At 45.3% G+C, this 20,032-nt stretch overlaps 1 protein-coding gene and 1 long non-coding RNA gene across 5 annotated transcripts in view; one reads left to right on the forward strand and one right to left on the reverse strand.

Moving 5' to 3' along the window:
* Positions 1–4,564, reverse strand: part of Sparcl1 (SPARC like 1) — a 29,583-nt gene extending 25,019 nt beyond the window's left edge. The window contains exon 1 of the mRNA XM_052735570.1: positions 4,262–4,564. The gene's annotated coding sequence lies outside the window, so the exon portion shown is untranslated. The remainder of the gene's footprint in view (positions 1–4,261) is intronic.
* Positions 4,565–4,761: 197 nt separating this feature from the next.
* LOC128108684 (uncharacterized) lies at positions 4,762–8,307 on the forward strand. 4 transcript variants are annotated; one of them, XR_008217582.1, is made up of 4 exons: positions 4,762–5,620; positions 5,714–5,815; positions 6,148–6,437; positions 7,017–8,304. It is a non-coding gene; the product is annotated as an uncharacterized LOC128108684 (long non-coding RNA). The 4 variants fall into 4 exon arrangements; XR_008217583.1 differs by having other exon boundaries at positions 4,762–6,120; positions 6,308–6,437; positions 7,017–8,307; XR_008217580.1 differs by having other exon boundaries at positions 4,762–5,815.
* Positions 8,308–20,032: the final 11,725 nt, after the last annotated feature.

The raw sequence follows: 20,032 nt of genomic DNA on the forward strand, positions 1-20,032 counted from the left end.
TCACACAGTCCTAGAGCCTCACTTACACATCTGAGTGGTTTTACATAAACCTTTAAAGAGCACTGGAAGAGGCAAAGAGTAAGTAATTAGAATGTGGACCGCATGGCCACAGCGGGAGAGAGAGCTTGTGCCGGGGGCTGCAGTCCCAGAGTCAGCAGGTTTTGAAAGGTGAATCACGGTCTGCAGAAGGCTGAGCATGCGTACTGTCAGTCAGTGATAGCGTGGAGCCAGTCCACACAGACACGGATGTGAAAGACACATATGAAGACTCTCCACAGAAGTCAGGAGATGTGAGATAACAAAAGACATAAAATGATGAAAATGAAATGATACTTAAAATTTGTACGTGAAATAATAGGTTAGGAACCTTAAGTATACATTGTCCTGCCTTGCCCATTGCACATTTGGACTGGCTAAAACCATTAGAAAAATGAAGATGGCTGTGCCCTCAAGGTCACCTTATGCTTGCATACGCAATGTCCGTTCCTGTGATAGGTTGATAATGACCCTGTCACTACACACAGACCCTGAGGAGCAAAGCCCTGCTCCAGTTCTGCTCTGTGCTCCCCCCCCCCCCCCGCCCCCGGCATTTCATAGGATAAGGAACACTGCATGCTTCAGGCGTTTGGGGGCATCAGTTAAAAATAGCATTATTTAAGTAATTGTCTAAATAACCTGAGATGTTATGAAAGCTGTGGCTTATTGGCTTATCCCATTTGTTTTAGTACTAAGTCAAGAAAAGACATATTCTTTAAAATGTAATAAATAAATAATAAATATCAAATATCCACCAACCCTTAAACTGATAACTATTTCCTTTCTTTTTCCTAAACCGATAATTATTCACTTTCTTTTTTCTTTACAAATTCCCTGGTCCACAATTTAGCAATGATTTTTCTGAGGCTATTATTACAGTTTACTCTCTGGGAGACTCCAAGTTCAAAAGGGGCTGCCTCAGCCATCGTTAGACCTCATCTTGAAAAAGATGACAAAACTAATCCTTGCTCAGCCTTCACCCATGACCTCGGTTAATCTTACAGTGATCGGTTTCTCCCTTTAAAAACAGGGGAAGCTAAGGCTTTTGAACCCAGCAACCAGCTTTAGCACGGGTTAGATGCTGAGTAACAACTGCAGTGTGTGTGTGCACACGTCGTGAAGGAGGGTGACTTCTATTTCTCCTTCCCTTCCCGTTTTTTTTTCCTTGCACCCCACAGGAGATGGCTTCTGCTTCAGCTGCTTGCTTAATACCTCCTATTCACCGAATCTTTAAAGGAAACATTTAGCTACGGCTGCACATAAGTTGGTTGTATAATAGGCAAGAAATGAGCCAGGACTGGGCACTTATCTCCACAGAGGATTTTCAGACCAACAAGAGCTGTTTCACAGAGCTGGCCATGACTCGGGACTCTCTCTATCCCCTTTCATCACTATGACAACAGGCAGCTCCTACTTTACATAGCCAGAAAGAGCAGCTGACATCTCAGTGCTGGGAACATGGGGAAGTTTACAAAAAAAAAAAAAAAAAAAAAACCCACAACAACCAGCCCCCCCGCCCCCCAAAAGCCCTTTTGTCTGAATGTCAACAGAGAGAGGAAAAAACACTCCCAGAGCAAGTCAAAACCTCTATTCTTATCTTCAAGAAAGGTCTGAAAGGGGAAGTGTTGGGGCTTTCCCCCCTTGTCCGAGGAGACCCCTCAAACAGAGCTGGCTGCACAGCGGCATGGCTCCACTCTGCCTCCAGAAGGGCTGGCACTGGAAAACACCCCCTCCCAGATGACTCGGGCAGTTTCAGAGCCAAACTCCCAAAGCATGGAGACTCAGTAACAAGCACCTGGGCTGGCGTCCTGAAAATGGTTTCTTTTACATGTCTTTGAATAAAGAAAAGATAACTCAAAGATATTTCCTCATTCATTTCTAATTTTGCTACTAGACACCTCATTCCAACTTCCTAATAGATAGCTTAGGACACGAGATTTCCTATGGTAACTCTACTGGTGAGTCTCATGTTCTAGCTGCTGCCACATGCACTTGTGTTTAAGAAATATCTCGTTTGACCCTTACAATAACCCCACCTCCAGGAATCATTTGCCTAAGAGATGGTTAGCTGGGACCTGGAGGTGCGAAGTGATGGGCCAGGCTCACACAGCTTGTGAGGGGGAGTTGGGGTTGCAGCTCAGGTGCATCAGTCTCTGCAGCCCACGCTTGCCCACCCTTTGGAGACTTTAGCTTGATTCTGAGGAACTGTTAGAGCAGAGAGCATAAGGACAAGGGAAAGCCTAGAGTCCATCGCTTTCCCGAGTTTACACAGTGGAAAAGAGCTAGACCAATACTTTCATGTTTGCTACGATTATTTAATATATACTAGGCGTAGACACTTTTCCACTTAATTCTCACATCACCTATCAGCAGTAGCTATCATTTTTACGATTCTGATGGCCTCACAAAGGGTTCTATGACATAAAAAGGTAAGGTCATTTGTCCAGGGTCCCTGAGCTATTTGGTGTGACCGTATGCATATAAACCACACCTATGTGGTCTTATGTAAGTCAGAGTTATGTGATCAGCATGTATGAACCAGAGCCCGGTGTCTTTCCCATGCTAATTTTATTGTCTTTGAATCAGCCAGTCTCTTCCAGGGTTCTGCAGGTCCTTTGATGTCCACAACAAAGAAACAGGCTGTGGCTAGGTGGTAACACAAATACAAGTGCAGCCATGGCAGAAGGCATCCTGGGAAACCTGGAAGAGGGGCTCCTGAATTTACGGGGGTCCCTTTTCACCCACTGATGACAGTTCCAGGATAATAAGGAAGTCCAACATGCCTCAAGCCTTGTGACAAGTTGCTTCTATCATCTTTGATAGGAAGAAAACATGTTTCTGGACGCCATGCTAAACTTAACAAAGCAGACATGTCCACGCACAGCTTCAAGTCAGCTCAGAAAGAGAAAGAGTCAGGGGGATGGAGACAAACGGCATTGGGAGTCGTCCAGATGCTTCACGGCACACCTCTTTCTGCCGTTGCTGGTTCTCGGTTTCCTGTGGCCATGACAGCCTACAGGAGATGAAGCTGAGGGAAGGGAAGCAGCCCCAACATTCTAACTGCTCAACTGCTGTCCAAAAACTCTTTGAGTAAAGGGGAGGGGGCACGATCTTCCAACAACACACAACATCTTTCCCCAGATGTGGGAAGGAGCATCAGTCGATTGAATGACGATCAGATAAAATAGACTACCCTACCTTGTTAGACTTCACTAGATAATCCAAAATTTAAATATTTTCTTAGAAGGGGGTCTTGAAGAAAAACAAAACCATTCAGAACCATGAAGATTTAGCTGAGCAAGCTATGGACTCAAAAACAAAAGCCTGGTATCCAAGAGAAAGGAGAGAATAACTTTATTTTTTTGACTGTGGGCACATTTCTATTCAGTGTGGTCAGGGCCTGCCCCAGAGGAGTGGCAGATACAATGTCAAGGTGACATAGCTAACCTCTTTGCAGACAAAAGGCAGTGCAAATGAGACTGTAGCAGGACTTCTTGGGGTACCTTTTCAACGGTATAGCTCTGCAGCTGAAAGCAGGGTACAGCTTTCTCCTGCAGGGTGATCTGTGCCTGGAGGAATGAGCAAGCAGGGCTTACAGGAAAATGCTGCATTTGAGAAGAGCCAGACACGAGAACCTTCTGAGAGATAGCACGGTTGCTCTTGGCTTCTAATTCTCTTTCTGCATTTTGTTTTTCTAAAGAAGACATTATCAGGAATTGGACAAATCCCTTGTCCCCTTGTGTCTTAACAAATGTTGACAGGAGGCAAGAAAAACCCACTAAACCGTTAGAGAAAGGAACCAGGGAAGGGCTAAGTTGAAAATAACAGAAGCAGAATATACTATTAGAGAGAGTTCCTAACTCTTAGAAAAACAGAACATTCCAACCCTACGTTGCTGTTAGGTACACGGCGATGATGGATAACTTTAGATAGTTTAAACATGGAAAACATGCAGATTGTTTGATTTTGAAATCTATCCTTCTGGTTTGGTCATTATTAAAACTATGGTTTATTAGTGCTTGATATTTAATTTTGTAGGAGGGAAAGAAATATGACTACAAAAAGTAAAATTCTCTTTCTTCCCCTATAAACTACTCAAAATGGATTTTTAAAATAAATAAATGACTTTGAATTTTTAATCAAAATCATTAACCAGGCCTTTCAGATAATAGAAGTCAGTTTAACACATGCAACTGGCCAATGTAGCGAATTCATTAACATTTACCTGCCGAGAGGTGGCTGGATCCAGGGCCTTGGTAGCTTGCAGCTGATGTTGAATCTCCTCTTTGCACACAACAGGAAGTAAAAGTCTGACAGACGCCCAAGAGGAACTCTTTCAACCCTCTTCCTCCTTAGCTTGGCTTCTTTGCCTAGAAGCACATTCAAGTTTATTGGAGTTGAAATTCTGCTGCCCTGTCAGCCAGGCAGGGTCTGAAGTGACAGATGAGAATTTGGAGGTTGGCACCAGAGGGTCTTTCAGATTGTCATCGTTTCTGTTGCAGATTCCTGGATCTCTTCCCTCGGTGCTGCTGAGCTTTGCAGGCAGCGCAGACCCAGAGGGAGCAAGCTCATTCTGCTGCGCGTATGGAGCGAACAGCCCTCCCCTAAGCTCTTGTTCTCATAGGCCCCTAACTTGGCCAGAATGTAAGCTCTTGGCTCTCCGTGCGTTTTTTTTTTTCTTTCTTTTTTTTCAAACAGTTCTGAGATCTTATGATTGGGATCCCTTGGGGTGGGGGGTGGATGTGATTTTAAGACGCTGAAAAGAGACTCCACACTGCTGTTTATTCCTGAGGCAATTGGAAAGTCGGGGTTAAAGGAGAGGAGGACCCTTGCCGCCCATGCATTTTTATATGCTCGATTGGAAACTGTCCTCATAAATGCAGCCTGAATGTTAATGGCCAACCGTTCCAGCTACTTAACACTCCTCTGCGTAAGCAGCTCTGGAAATTGAGGTTGCTGCTTACAGAGCACAAGTGTGCTGATTTAGGGAGGCTGCAGTTCACAGCCTGCTCTTTCCCAGCCATCCCCTTCTGTAAGCCCAGGACGGTGAAGCTTGGTGTACGAGAAGAGGTCTTCCTGGGAAGTAGACTGTAGCTGTGTTTGTCTCTGACTTTGCATTGTGGCACTTTTTATTGAGACAGGGTCCCACCATGTGGCCCCGGTTAATCTGGAACCCACAGAGATCCATCTGCCTCTGCCTCCTGGGGTTAAAGGAAGACACCAGTATGTCTGGCCCTGCATCCTGGTGCTTTATGCATATGTGTCTAATCATTTCAGCGGTTATGTCTGTATTTATTGCACATTTGTTGTGTGTTAGACCCTGGCTAACAGCTTTCTGTGCGTTGTGTCAGTTGATTCTGACAAGTCTTTGGAGGTTTTACTATGTTCCCATCTGAAAGGTAGTTCAGTGCAATTAATAGTTAAATCTACAGGCTCTCAGACCAGGGAGCTTGGGTTTGCCGCTCGGCTTCCTCACATCGTAACTGTAGACCCAGGAACCGGGTCATGATGTCTCTAAGCTTCGGCTTTCTTATCTATAAGATGGAGGCTACAGATGTGGAAATGATCATAGGATCCATCTCAGGTAATTGTTCCGAGTTTAAATGATTTAATGCAAATAAACTCACTACCATATAGTAGACACTCAAAAAATGTTAACTGTTCTGGTGTCCGTCAGACGACAGCAAAGCTTGGGAAGGCCGGGTGCTTTCTCCAGGGCCTCCAACTGTAACCAGTCAAGTGGGATTCTCCCAGCTTCACACCTGTATTAGTCAACTGGGTAAGCAACTGTGAAGTTCCCTGCAGGTGGGAATGATGCCCCTCTGCTCTCCAGGTGTTCAGCACTGATGCTTTGGATACTATGCCTTCTTCTTCATGAACATTAGACGAGAAGCTGTAATTTAATTTAATTTAGGTTTTCAGAATGTATGACAAAGTCATCAGGAAAGCAGACTTATAAAAACCAAAGCAAAGCAAACAAACAGGGCTCTCAGCTACAACGTAAGAAGGCGCGCCTCAGCCAGTTCCCTCCAAGGACCCCAGAAACATTTGCCTTATTTATTTTCAGAACACCGAAGGAGAAAGGTAACAACACTTATCTCTGTTTTGCAGTGGGAAGTCTGGGAGCAGAGGAAGCCGGGCACTTTGCCCGAGAGCGAGCCCTCACAGCTGGGAAGGGGCACACGTGTCCAGGATCAGGATTATGGCTCCTAATGGAAGGACTGAGGATATGACGTCCTGGGGCCTCAGACAATGGGATGTTTTTCCTCAGCTCAGGCCTGGAGTGTGAGCAGCTCCTCAGAGGAAGGAGAAGGGGCCTCTGGACAAATCGCTCTGGTCTTAGCAGAGTAGAGGACCTTGGCACCATTTCTGCAATAGTGTCCCCTGGGGACCTGGGAGAGGTGAGATCATCCAGGTTGTATAGAAAAGCATTCCTGAGGATTTGACTCTGTTGGTTAGAGAAATTTCTCAAAGACCTCAAATATTAACTTATTTTAATTAGCATTCTCTGTTTGTTTAAGGTGGCTTTATGAGGTTGATTACAGGCAACGAGATTAATCCAATGAGAATAAAGAGAAAATTTCAGCTGGAGAGCATTAAAAAATCTCTTTACCAACTAAAATTTTTTTCTAATACTAAATTTGACATATTTTGGTGAAATGACAAAAAAATGAAGTTCCTTATAGACAGATTGTTTAAGGCAAACTGGAATCATGATTTAACTGTAATTTTATGTACAAAAAGAGCGAATTTAGCTTACAAAGCTTGAGGAATTTGTCTCAGTTTTGTGACTAGAAAGAAATTCAGAACACTGTAACATATGCAAACTCTTACAAATGAGGTAGAAGAAAAAAATGACTAAAAACAAGTAAAAAGGGCTTTGAGTCCATGATGTCTTTAGAGTATGGCTTTATTTTGGGAATGTTCGCTGGCAGATATCCAAGCTCTCATTGTTTATGTCACTGTCATTTCTGAAACAGTTTACAGCTTTCCCAGCTGAGGACAATGAACCTACAACAATACCCCCCTAACAGATGGAGCTGGGAAGTTTGCACGCTCTCTATATGAAGTAGCAGGACCGCGACAAAGGGTAGACTTTATGACTGCTTAGGAGATGCCACCAGGATGTCAACGCTGATCAGGGGATCTGACACACGCCACCATTTAGTGTTCTGTTCAACCATCAGTGTGAAGCTGTCTGTGGTTCACCTCTAACTTCTTGACCCACTCTGGACTTCCAGGAAGGTTAAGAACCCTATTTTAGGGGAAAGATTAGAGAACACTTTTAAGTCAAGGTTTTCATTCCATAACCATGGTTACTGGATCTGTACATTCCACCAACTACAAATAAAAAAAATATTCACAAACTTTGTCATTATTAAACATGCATAGATATTTGTCTCATTGTTTCTTCCCAGTTCAGTATAAGGACATTTACTTGACATTGACATTGAATTGGATATTATAAATAACCTAAAGTTGATTTAAAGTGTGTGAGAAGATGTGCATGGGTTACATACAGACACTCCCCCATTGTATAAAGGACCTGTGCACCCACCACTTGGTATCTGTGGGTGCTGCAAAGGGTGCCTGTGGATGCAGAGGGATGGCTGCAATCACTCTTTAAGCTCACAGTGGGCCTCTTTGTTCTTTAGTTTAAGTATCTGAGTGATCCAAAAGGATATCAAGACCTTGCCTATTAGGAGCCTGTGAGGTAAGGGGCACAGTCATTGTTAGAGTGTGGCACTGTTTCCTTAAAGGAGTAACATGTATTTGTCAGGAAGTGAGTAGGGGTGAAGGAAGGAGGCAGCGAAACAATGCCTACAACAATCTTGACTAGGTCTTGCCCTCTAGGACATTCTTATGTGCTAACACAACATACTACTTTGCTAGGACTTGTGTAATAAAATACCACAACCTGTGTGGTTTAAACTACAAACCTGGAGGCTGGAAGTTGAGATTCAAGGTGTTGTCATTTCTCCTGAGGACTCCTTCCTTGGCTTTCAGGACCATAACTTTATAATCTCATTGCTTATCACCGCTTCAGCTCCTGTCTCTAAACACAGTAACTTTAGAGATTAAAACGTCAACATGGAAACTTGGAGTGAGAAATGATTTTTCCCCCCGTAATTCTGCACTGTGATGTTGACACTTCCCTTGGTATGTATTCTCTGTGGGTCTTCCTTCTGAGACTGCACTTAGGTCTTGATTCCAGCTCGGCTACTGACCTGTGCCGACTTCCTCCACTGTAAGATCCTGCACTGAAGCATTTTGTTTCTCTCTGCTCAATCTTGGTCGTCAGTCTCCTGGGTATTGTGTGATATTTTGATCATGTTCTAATAATAAAGCTTGCTTGGAGTCAGAGGGCTGAGCCAGTCACTAACTGACCAAAATTAACCAAGAGAAGACACTCTTGAATAACCACTCAGAGTCTTAATATTAATTATAAATACTTGGCTCAAGCTTATTACTAACTAGCTCTTAGAACTTAAATTAACCCATTTCTATTAATCTACATTCTGCCGTGTGGCTTTTACCTCTACCCCATTTTGTGTGTCTGACTGTTTCTGCCTCTGGCTGGCGACTCCTGTGACTCTGCCCTTCTTCATCCCAGCGTCCTTAGTTTTGTTGGCCTGCTTGTCAGTTCTTTATTAACCAATGAGAGTAATACATTTTCACACTGTACAGAAGGATTATTCCACAGTGTTGCTGGGTCCTAATGGCTCCCTTGGTGGAGGGTGTGAGAAGGCACAGAGTCAATGATACAGACACCAGGAGTCAGGTGAAAGGCAAACAGCAGATGCATTTATTCAACAATGAGGAAGGCCTCCTCTCGGCTCCCCAGGCGGCGTTTTAATCTGGTGACATTGTATGGCCGTTCCTCATTGGCTGGGCACGATCAGGAACTCTGACAGCACCTGTTGCTAGGCCCTCAGACAGACTCCAGGTTGGCTCATAAGGAAGTACATTATGTGCATTCCATGGCAACTGGTTTGAGCTAATTTCCTTGACGTCTTGGGCCTGTTCTACTACACCACAGCACCTGAGTTAGTCTCTGACTTTGTGCTCTGTGGGAGTTTATTAAGGCCATCCTCTCTTGGCCAGCCTCTTCCATGGGGTCATACTCTCTTTCAGGTCTTATACAAAGCCTTGACACAGAGGAGGCAATTAACAAGTAAAGGAATGGCAGGATTTATGCAGTACTCTGCTGAGTATGATTGGCTCTTGCAATTAACTGCTGTTTTTCTAAAACTCATCTTCAAAAGCAACATATAAATAGTAAGTAAAAATAAAAGAGAAAGGTGGTTAGCACTAGAAACTTTTTAGATATCAGACTGAACAGTATGGTCTTTGTTAATCAGGTCAAGAGAACTCTAGAAGGTTTGGAAGTGAAGGAGGTACTTAGAGTGAGAAACGGCTTTCCAACGTGAGGTACTTACAGTGACGTGGGCTTTTAGTGCTGCTTTGTGTAGCATGAATCTTAACATGTCTTATTAATAAAAGCAAACCTGGAGCCAGGTATTGGGGTGAGCGCTGAAAGATCAGAGAAACAGAACAAGCCACATCCAACCTCACCTCACCAGTTCCTCAGCTGATCTTGTTTCCTCAGACTGAAAGTCTCTGAATCCTAATCCGAATGGATTTCAGCTGAACTGCTGCTAAAAGCTAAAAGCTTAAAAAGGCTCTAGTTCCTGGTCCTCATGCCTTAAATACCTTTCTGCTTTCTGCCATCATTTCCTGGGATTAAAGGCGTGTGTCACCATATGTGGCTGTTTCCAGTGTGGCTTTGAACTCACAGAGATCCCGATGGATCTCTGCCTCCCAAGTGGTAGGATTAAAGGTGTGAGTGCCACCATTTTCTGGCCTCTATATCTGTCTAGTGGCTGTTCTGTTCTCTGACCCCCTGATAAGTTTATTGGGGTGCACAATATATATCAACCACAGTTTTGTTTTATTTATACTTTCTGGAATAGTTTCTCATCCTCACACTGGCATCCAGGCTGGTGGGGTGGGTCCCTTTAGGGAAGAAAACACATGGCAAACTGTATGTTGTTCTTAGAGCATTTGCCTGGGTATGATGCACATCCCTTCCACCTGCAATAAATTGACTGAGTCATAGGATCACAGGCACCTGACTTCAGTGGGATGGTTGTGGGTTATTTCCTTACACTGAAGAGGAACCCTAGGGAAGAAAGCCAGGAAACAGACTGTCACCAGGAGTGAAAGCTCCTTTATCTTAGTCTGAAATGGTTCCCATGGGTCCGGGTTTTGAATACCTGATGCTTGGCTTGTGCAATTTTTGGAGGCCGTGGAAACTTCAGGAGGTAGGATCTGGATGGAAGAAGGAGGTCACGTGGGACAGGCCTTCGGGTGTCATATCCTGCATCCAGCTGCTCTACTTCCTGTCCACTGCTGTGTGAATAGCATCTGCCTCTTGCTTCCACTGCCATAGACATCACGGCCCCACCAAACCTTCCCCACTGTGATTCACTGAATCCATGAGCCAAATCAATCTTTATTCCATTCAGTTGTTTATGCTAGTGATTTAGGTCATATGGAAATGCTTCACACACACGCACACCCTTGAGTTGAGGAGACAGGTTTATCGCACCAGAAGCCCCGATCAAGGTAAGCAACTGAACAAGGAAGCAGGTTGAGCTAGACCTGGCAGGAGGGTTCCCTAGTCTCAGGCTGCCATCACCAGGGAAGAGGAAGCTAGCACCCTCTACACAGTCAGCATCTGCGCACAGCCTGGAGGGAGGCTTTGCCAATTCCGAGAGCCTGGACTGGGGAAGGCATGGCAATCCCACAGGTCTGAGGCATCTGAATATGTAACATGGTTATCCTCATGTCACCAATACACATCTTCCCAGGGCTTCATCTTCTTAACATTCACTCAGGGCTTCCCTTGCTCCCCACATACTAGCTTTCACTTGATATGAGAAAGTATCAAATGAAATCAACTTCAAAGGAGGACGTTTCAGAGGTTTCGATCAATGGTGATCAATGGTGATCAATGGTGTTCAATGGTTCTGTCATTTGGGGCCCATGAGTAGGCAAAGCACAATATAGGAAGTGCATGAAGGAGGGAAGCCATTCACAGCATAGCATCGGGGTGGGGAGGGAGAGAGGGGAAAGGGAGGGAGGGAGGAGGGAAGGAGGGAGGGAGAGAGAGAATCTCTTATTTGCTACAGCATCAACAAGCCTGGAGGGAGTCATGTTCTGTGAACTAAGCTCAGCACAAAAGGACAACGCAGCACAGTCTCACTCATATGTTGAATCCATAGAAAGGTTGACCTCATAGAAGTGGACGAGTAGATATGGGCCAAAGACTCCAGCGGAACAAGAATAAATTTCAGGAGATCTACCATACAGCAAGGTTGTGATGTCTGTCAACAGTGAAACACTGTATTCTTAAAAATAGTAGATATTTTGAGTTCTCATTGCAAAATGATAACAAGGTGAGTTAACACATTTGGTAATTTGCTAGATTTAAGCATGGTACAATATCATGCATCATATGTAATACTTCAGTCGGTGATGGAGCATACCGTGGTGGCCCCATTAAGGCATATTAACTCGTAATGTCATAGTGACCTTAGTTTGCATAAATTCCTTTGTGTTTGCACAGTGATATCACCAACTAATGATGAGTTCCTTAGAATGTGCTCCTATCATTAAGCAACATAGGACTGTACTTTAAAACATCATGTTATATACACTTAAAAAAAGTGATATTATTTGTCAATTAAAAATTTAAAAAATAGGGTCATGGATATGGCTCAGTGGGTAAAGGCACTTGCCACTTGAGCCTGGCAGCATGAGTTTAATGCCAGAACCAACATAAAGGTTCAAGGAGAGAACCAACTCCACCACAGTTTTGATGTCCTCACATGGTCTTGGTTCTGTGTCCGTGTTCTAACCTTCCTCTAAGAACAGCAGCCACATTGGGTCAGGGATTTTATCTTACTTACATTAAGACCCTAACTCCAAATAGAGTTGAATTCTGAGGTGTCAGAACACACAGATTTTGAGAGGGGACAAACTAATCTCAGCAGGAGCTACTCTCCTTTGACAAAAGGAATCTTGGGAACTGCACAGCCCTCCTTTGGTTCTGTGTTTGCCTTTCACTCCAGGCCAGCGTTTCAGCTGATGTCACAGTCTTAAGATCGTGCTGCTTTCTCATGTGATTCATGGGGCCCAAGCCCCTGACAAGCTGTGTCGTTTCTGGTTTCTAGTAGAGAGGTTGCCCAGGTCCCCTGGCCAGTGTCAACACTCAGTCTCCATTGGGACATGCTGTTAAACTGCATCTGTGGTGTTCTCTCAACCTCATCTTTTGCTGAGAATTTCCAAAATCACCAAGTTGCTTAACGGTTTCTTGCTCTGTTTATATCTTTCCTCTCACTTCTCACTATAAACAGCAAATGGAAATCAGGCCACACTTCCCACGCCTTGTTTGGAAATATCTTCAGTTAAATAGTGAAATTCATCACTTACAAGTCCTGCTTTCTACCCAGCAGTTGAACATGATTCGGGTTTCTGATGCCTTCTAGCAAGCCTGGCTTTTCCTCCAGGGTTCAGTAATACTCTGCATTTCTTTCTTAGCCCTCCCCAGAAGCACACTGATATTTCTGTGAACATTTGGGTCATAATAAAATGTAACTGAGATGACCAAGAGGACAGAAGATTTATCTTCAGCTCTAATTTTTTCTGCTTTGGGACTTTGGTAGACTCTCTTTAGTGTCCATTGTTAGGTCTCAAAGGAACTCAGGACAAATGACTGAGGTGCCTACGTAATATATCAAAGCAGATCCTGGCCACTGGGCTCTCAGCATCACGCCCTGTTAAAGTCCTGGCTTCTCTCAGCACTTCTCACCCCACCCCTACCCTAAACCTCTCCCGCCCCCAGGCTTCGCTTCCCCCAGCTTCTCTGCCTGTATAACTTCAACCATTTTGGCTATAGCTCCTTTGGTTCCCTTGATGCTCTTGGCTCCTGGTCCCCTCTCTTGCCCTCTCTCTTTTCCTCTCTCTTTTCCTCTCCCTCTTCTCTACCTTTCTTGTTCTCCCCTCACTTCTCTGCTCTCATGGCCCGGTCTAGTCTGCTGGCTATGTTCAGTCTGGACTCTTGCAGATGCCTCTGGCTGTTCTCCGTGTCTTATCTACAATAAAAGTCTTCTCAATCCTACCTAGGAGGGATCATGTCCTCATCTTCAATTGCCCATATTTCTTTCAATAATCCTTCAAGGTCTTCTAAACTTCCCTTATGTTTCAAAATTCTTCCAACCACCACAATTACCCAAAGCCACTTTAAAATCTGTTTGGGTTTTATTTTGGTAGCTCCTGTGGTGGTTTGAATGGTCACGTGTTTGAATACTTGGACCCTGGTATTGGATGAAACTGTTTGGGAAGGATTAAGAGGTATGGCCTTGGTGGAGGAGGTGTGTCTCTGGGGGCTGGCTTTGAGGTTTCAAAATACTCTGCCGTTCCTAAGATGCTCTCTGCTTTCTGTCTGTGGAAGGGCATGTGAACTCTCAGCCACCACTCCAGCTCTGTGCCTGCTGCCTAATGCTGTGCTTCCCATCATGACGGTGCTGGACTCTAACCCTCTGGAACTGGGAGCCCCAAATGATCTGTTCCTTTTATAACTTGCCTTGGCCATGGTATTTTATCACAGAAGCAGAGAAGTAACTGAGACAGCACACCATTCTCAATACCAAAGTTGATGTAGTTTGGAAGGATGTATAACTTATTTCCATACGTTTGCCTGGCTTCCAAATGTAAGAATTTACTTTTATTTTGTTATAAATCCTGTTGGCTCAAAAGCTGCACTCAAAGCTGCACTGCTCCCGAAGGTTGTGTGACTCTTCCTCTATCATCTCTTCCCCCGAAGGTTGTGTGACTCTTCCTCTATCATCTCTTCCCCGGAAGGTTGTGTGACTCTTCCTCTATCACCTCTTCCCCGGAAGGTTGTGTGACTCTTCCTCTATCATCTCTTCCCCCGAAGGTTGTGTGACTCTTCCTCTATCATCTCTTCCCCCGAAGGTTGTGTGACTCTTCCTCTATCATCTCTTCCCCCGAAGGTTGTGTGACTCTTCCTCTATCATCTCTTCCCCCGAGGGTTGTGTGACTCTTCCTCTATCATCTCTTCCCCCGAAGGTTGTGTGACTCTTCCTCTATCATCTCTTCCCCCGAAGGTTGTGTGACTCTTCCTCTATCATCTCTTCCCCCGAGGGTTGTGTGACTCTTCCTCTATCATCTCTTCCCCCGAGGGTTGTGTGACTCTTCCTCTATCATCTCTTCCCCCGAGGGTTGTGTGACTCTTCCTCTATCATCTCTTCCCCCGAAGGTTGTGTGACTCTTCCTCTATCATCTCTTCCCCGGAAGGTTGTGTGACTCTTCCTCTATCATCTCTTCCCCCGAAGGTTGTGTGACTCTTCCTCTATCATCTCTTCCCCCGAAGGTTGTGTGACTCTTCCTCTATCATCTCTTCCCCCGAAGGTTGTGTGACTCTTCCTCTATCATCTCTTCCCCCGAGGGTTGTGTGACTCTTCCTCTATCATCTCTTCCCCCGAGGGTTGTGTGACTCTTCCTCTATCATCTCTTCCCCCGAGGGTTGTGTGACTCTTCCTCTATCATCTCTTCCCCGGAAGGTTGTGTGACTCTTCCTCTATCATCTCTTCCCCCAAAGGTTGTGTGACTCTTCCTCTATCATCTCTTCCCCCAAAGGTTGTGTGACTCTTCCTCTATCATCTCTTCCCCCGAAGGTTGTGTGACTCTTCCTCTATCACCTCTTCCCCGGAAGGTTGTGTGACTCTTCCTCTATCATCTCTTCCCCCGAAGGTTGTGTGACTCTTCCTCTATCTCTGCCCCCAAAGGTTGTGTGACTTTTCCTCTATCCCTTCCCACCTGGAGGCTCCCGGTGGTCTTCTGCACCTGTGACAATTCTGTCTTCACATGGCCTCTCCCTTTGGGTCTCCTCTAAATCTCTGTGTCTTTTTGATTAAAACATATTTATTTTTATTTATGTCTATGAGCATATGTCTATGTGAGCGTATGCCACATTTGCCCAGTGTCCATGGAAACCAGAAGAGGGTGTTCGGTCCCCTGAAGCTGAAGTTACAGGTCACTGTCAGCTGCCTGAGGTGGGGGCTGGGACCCAAGCCTTGAACTTGGAAGAGCAGGAAATACTTTGAACTCTTGAGCCATCTCTCTAGCCCCTGTCCTCCTCACTTTTTTTTTCATTATGGATGCCAGCCACTGAATTTAGGGCTTACCCTAAATCTAGTCCGATCTTAGCTTGACAATATCTACCAAGTTCTATTTCCATATCAGGTCACATCCACAAGCCCCAGGAACTGAGGCCTGAACATGTATTTTGAGGACACAACTTAACCTACTACACCATGGGCTGCAGGTCTAACTCTAAACTTGGTTACTCAGAAGAACGAAGCGAACAATTCATAATGTCCTTGCATTAGTCACCAAGTTCCTGACAAGAGGCTAGAGAAGGGAGGAAGAGTTGGTGTTGGCTCATGTTCGAAGGGTACAGTTTATTCTGGTGGGGAAGCCACGTGACAGGAACATGAGGTGAATGGTCACACGTGTCTATGGAAGTGGGGGAGGGGCCGGCTCTTAGCTCTTAGCCCCTGAGATGGTGCTGCACACATTCACGCTGGATCTTCCTTTCTCATTAGACTTTTCTGGAAACACTCCCATAGCCCTACTCAGAAGCATGTTTCCATGGTGATTCTAAATCTAGCCAAACTGACGAGGAAGGTCACCCATCATATATAAAGACATAAGCTACCGTGGAAAGCAGCAGGTCCTTTGTCTATGAAGTTGGTTTCGTTGTTTCCTACAATAGTCCCAGGAGGGTGGGTAACAAGGCTAAAGTCCAAAGCTGTGAAAAACTATCAGTTTGGTTTGCTCTTTTTTTTTTTTTTAAGTTTAGCATTGAGCAAAATTCCAAATATTATTTGTATTTGCAATTAGGGTTGGATCTTCACTTTTGGGCCAGTTTGAGCCTTGTTTTGCACATTACTGCATAAATTTGGACTGGTCTGAAAGTTGACTGGGATGGCCAGTTAGGAGGAGGCGAGGACTCCTTGGAAAGGCTCATTCTAAGTGAGCAGGAAGCTAAGCAGACACGATTAGCTCCATAAGGTCATTGCTAGAGTAATCAGCTTGTTTAATTCTCCTAGATGCGACCCCGCCCTAACTCTCAGAGGACTGGATCACTTCATCCTTAAAAGAAGGATACGTCACTTAAACAGGGCAAGCCATTTTAGTTGAATCTCTTGAGAACTTTCGGACATGTGGGACCCAGTGTCAGTATACACATGACTGAGTGTAACAGAAATATAGCAAGCTTCTGCATATGGGTGATTCCAAGGCACTGCGAGCCATTTTGGCACTGAAGCTCTGTTCTGAGCTTTGGCGAGGTCCATCTGTGGGTAAGAGGACATGATGTCGATGCTGGCTGTGGAAGTCCTGACTGGAAGTGGCAGAATGTGGTGGAGGCAGAGTTCCTGAGGAGGCTGCCAATGGGCAGCCAGGAAAATGGTATCCATTGGAACTGATGGTGTCTGGAAAACAAGAGGAGCTAGGTGGGGGCGATGGCTGGTGGTAGGTGGCCTGAGTGGTACCAAACTCATGTAGGCAGATGATCCCCAGAGGGGATGCGACAAGAAATCACAAGACAGGAGATGTCATGTGGGGGCACACAAGACACCCCTGAGGGTGTTCAACAAACGATGGTTGAGTGTAATTTGAGGCAGAGGGCGAGTAGCTGAGGAGAACACACAATTTAACACAGATTTCCCCTCGTGGAATGACTCAAGGTCATTCTCAGTTGCATCAAACTCCACAAGCTGCTTTCTTGATGATACCTTGCACTTGTGTGTGAATGGATTTTTACTGAGTGTTCTGTTTCCTTTTGTTTTCCCGGGACTCTTCTATTACAACAGTAAGAAAACTTTTCTGTCTGAAAGTTTTGATGACATTTGGCCCAAAACATTCTCTGTCAAATCCAGTGCCAGCGTGCATCAGTCCCGCCCGGGGACGTACACAAAGGCATGTTTCCTAGCGCCCTGGTTTGGAACCCGGTTAATTCTGCATTTAAGGATATTTGGAGTTGAAGTGCCATGTCCGCGTTTGCTTGTCCTTTAGTCTTGATGGCTGCCCTCATCGGAGAGGCAATTGACGATGACCAGGAAGAAGGTGTGCCAGCTCCCTAGCTGCATTACACACTCAGCTTCCCCAAGGGCATGTCATAGCCACTGTTTTATCTGGAAGATGTTTAGCAGAAAATGATGAATCACAACTGACTTCACATCCTACTTCTGATGCTCCTGAGCTCTGTGACCTTAGACTACTTACTCAGCTCCTCTGTGCCTAGATGCCTCCATCTGGCAAATGTGGATGATGATGATTTCCATCTCCTAGGGCAATTGAGAGGGGGAAGGATGGTATTCCCACAGTGCTTTGCCTGATATGTTAGAATAATAAGTAATGGGAATGACGGTGGCCACCAGTTAGGAGGCCAAACATTGCTGGACACTGCCACAGCGGTAATATGATATAGAACGCCTCCTCTTTTCACATGAATGACCCGGTGCGTTCTGCAAGGAACACTTCTTTCGGGCAGAAGGGATGAAATGCATCCTTTCAGCCAGGCTCCGCAGTTGCAGCTGCTCACAGAATCCCTGGAGCCCCATGCAGTCTCTCCTGACACAGAACCTCATCGAGTTTGGAGGGGGCTTGGTATTGGCTGTGTGCTGGCAACATGAGCTACATAGCTCCCCTCTGACTTTATGGGACAGACTTACTATCCAGGCCCGTTTATCAGCTCACCCAGTGTTTTAACCTTTCATTCTAAGGAGATGCAGCTGGATTTCGCTGTGTCTCTGTGAATTTGATCAGCAGGCTGGGTCAGACACATGGAGACCGCAGTTTACAGTCGAGCCTTCTCATGGGTGAGGTCATTTTGCTGTTATTAGCCAAATGCTTCCCTCCTCCGAGTCCGTCTGGTGTTTCCCACAGCACACTGGTTTAGACCGTGGAAGGCTGCTTGAAGCAGAAACTGGCTCAGGTGAGCTTGGGCTTTTAGTTATGAGAGAGTGAGGTGTGCAGAGAGATTTTGCTGCTCCAGTGCTCCCAGCTGCCGTAGCTGAGCTGGGTCTCCTGCAAATGTTAGGGAAGCCAGCTAAGGACTTGGTGGCATCTATGCTGGCATTAGACGGCTGCTAGAAAGGAGACCACATGAATGGTTTATGTAACACCCGTACTGGGTGTCCAGTGTTTTCCAGAACACTAGCCTAGTGTTAATTTTCATTTTCATTCCCTAAGGGGCTTTTTGAACATTTTCCCCAAGTGTCCTCCAACTCCTGCCCAATGACATTTGAGGACCTCATCCGTCTCATTTCTGTTTTAAATGCCTGCTCTCCACCCACTTCTGCTCTTTGGCTAAGGAGCCTCAGCAGTGAAATGAAATACGTCTCACGCTTTAAAAACACACAGTTTAGGTCGGTACCATGGTCCAGCTGCTGAAGGCATGTCCTTCACAAGCCAAGCAGCCTGAGAACTCCCTGGAACTCAGCTCAGGCTGAGGTGGATGGAGAGGACAGCTGCCACAAAACTGTCCTTCAAGATCTCCCCTCACACCATTGCACACACACACACACATACACACACACACAACCTTGTAACCACACACACAGTAATAATAAAGTAAAAATTCAATGGTGAAAAAGTCTTTGAAAACACAGTTTGCTGTTGTATCATCAATTGACAAGTGCAACTTACAGTGGGAGAAACTGAGTCACGTGTGTTCCTGTGGAACTCTGTTATTTTAGTGTCATTCACAGCTCTACAAACTCCATGAAGGAACAATACAGAGAAAGTTGTTTTTTTTTAACTTTTATTATTATTTTTTAAACCATTTACAATTGGTTTCTCTGAGGAAATAAAATCACCTTTCTGTAACTACAATCTTTTCCCGTCTCGGCTGAGACTTGGAGATGTTGTGAGGTAGCCACCAGAGAAGACTGCCGGGACATGAGTTTAAGCCAATAGAAAGTCTTGAATACCTGGCCAGCGACTACACTGTGTGTTCGGGATCTGAGGACAGTCCCGAGCCTTTCTCAGGTTGACGTGCTTCAGTTAATAAGAACAGCTAGGCAGAAGAGGAACGGCAGAAGCCAAAAAGCAATGTTAGTGCATCCGGGGACTTTCCCAGAACCGTGGACTTGGATGGATTAGGTCTTTGTTCTCATTTTGGGAGTTGTGGCTGCCTACGTGCAGGGTTCTAAGGCCTGGATGGTACCTCCATTATGGTGTCAGTTGTGCTAAGGTCTGGGTTGTGTTACAGAGATGATGAAGGACAAATGTGTCTGGCACATGCTCTGTCACTGCTACCGAGTCCCTGATGAGAGCTGTCAGCATCTCCCATCCCACTCTGCTCTGGGTTCACACTCACAATGCAGTTGCTCTACAGGGACCGGGAGGTCCTGTGAACTCAGGAAGAGGGTCAGAAGTAAGAACACAAACACACACACACATATACACACGTACACACACCACACACACACACATACACACTCATACACATATCACACACACACACACACACACACACACACACACACACACACACGGAGGCTAGCGTGACTGGCAGCTGGCACTGGTGTTTGTGTCAGGAGGACATGAAGGAGCTCACAGGACTTGGGATCTAGGGAGATGTCTATCCGAAGTTAACAGCTGCCATCAACTCTTGTGGTCATATCGTCATGGAGAAATCACAGTCCGAGACTGTCAGGTAATTTTACTGTTTTAAAGAGAAGTCAGAATCTGAAAATTCAGTGTGTCGGTTTGAAAGAAAATGGTCCCCAAAGGGAGTGACACTATTAGGAGGTGTGGCCTTGTTGGAGGAAGTGTGTCACTGTGGGGGCGGGCTTTGAGGTTTCCTATGCTCAGGACACCACGAAGTCAGACAGTC

Source organism: Peromyscus californicus, unplaced genomic scaffold (genome assembly GCF_007827085.1).
Source record: "Peromyscus californicus insignis strain IS unplaced genomic scaffold, ASM782708v3 Scaffold_13__1_contigs__length_99412109, whole genome shotgun sequence".
In the NCBI taxonomy this organism is placed as follows: Eukaryota; Metazoa; Chordata; class Mammalia; order Rodentia; family Cricetidae; genus Peromyscus; species Peromyscus californicus.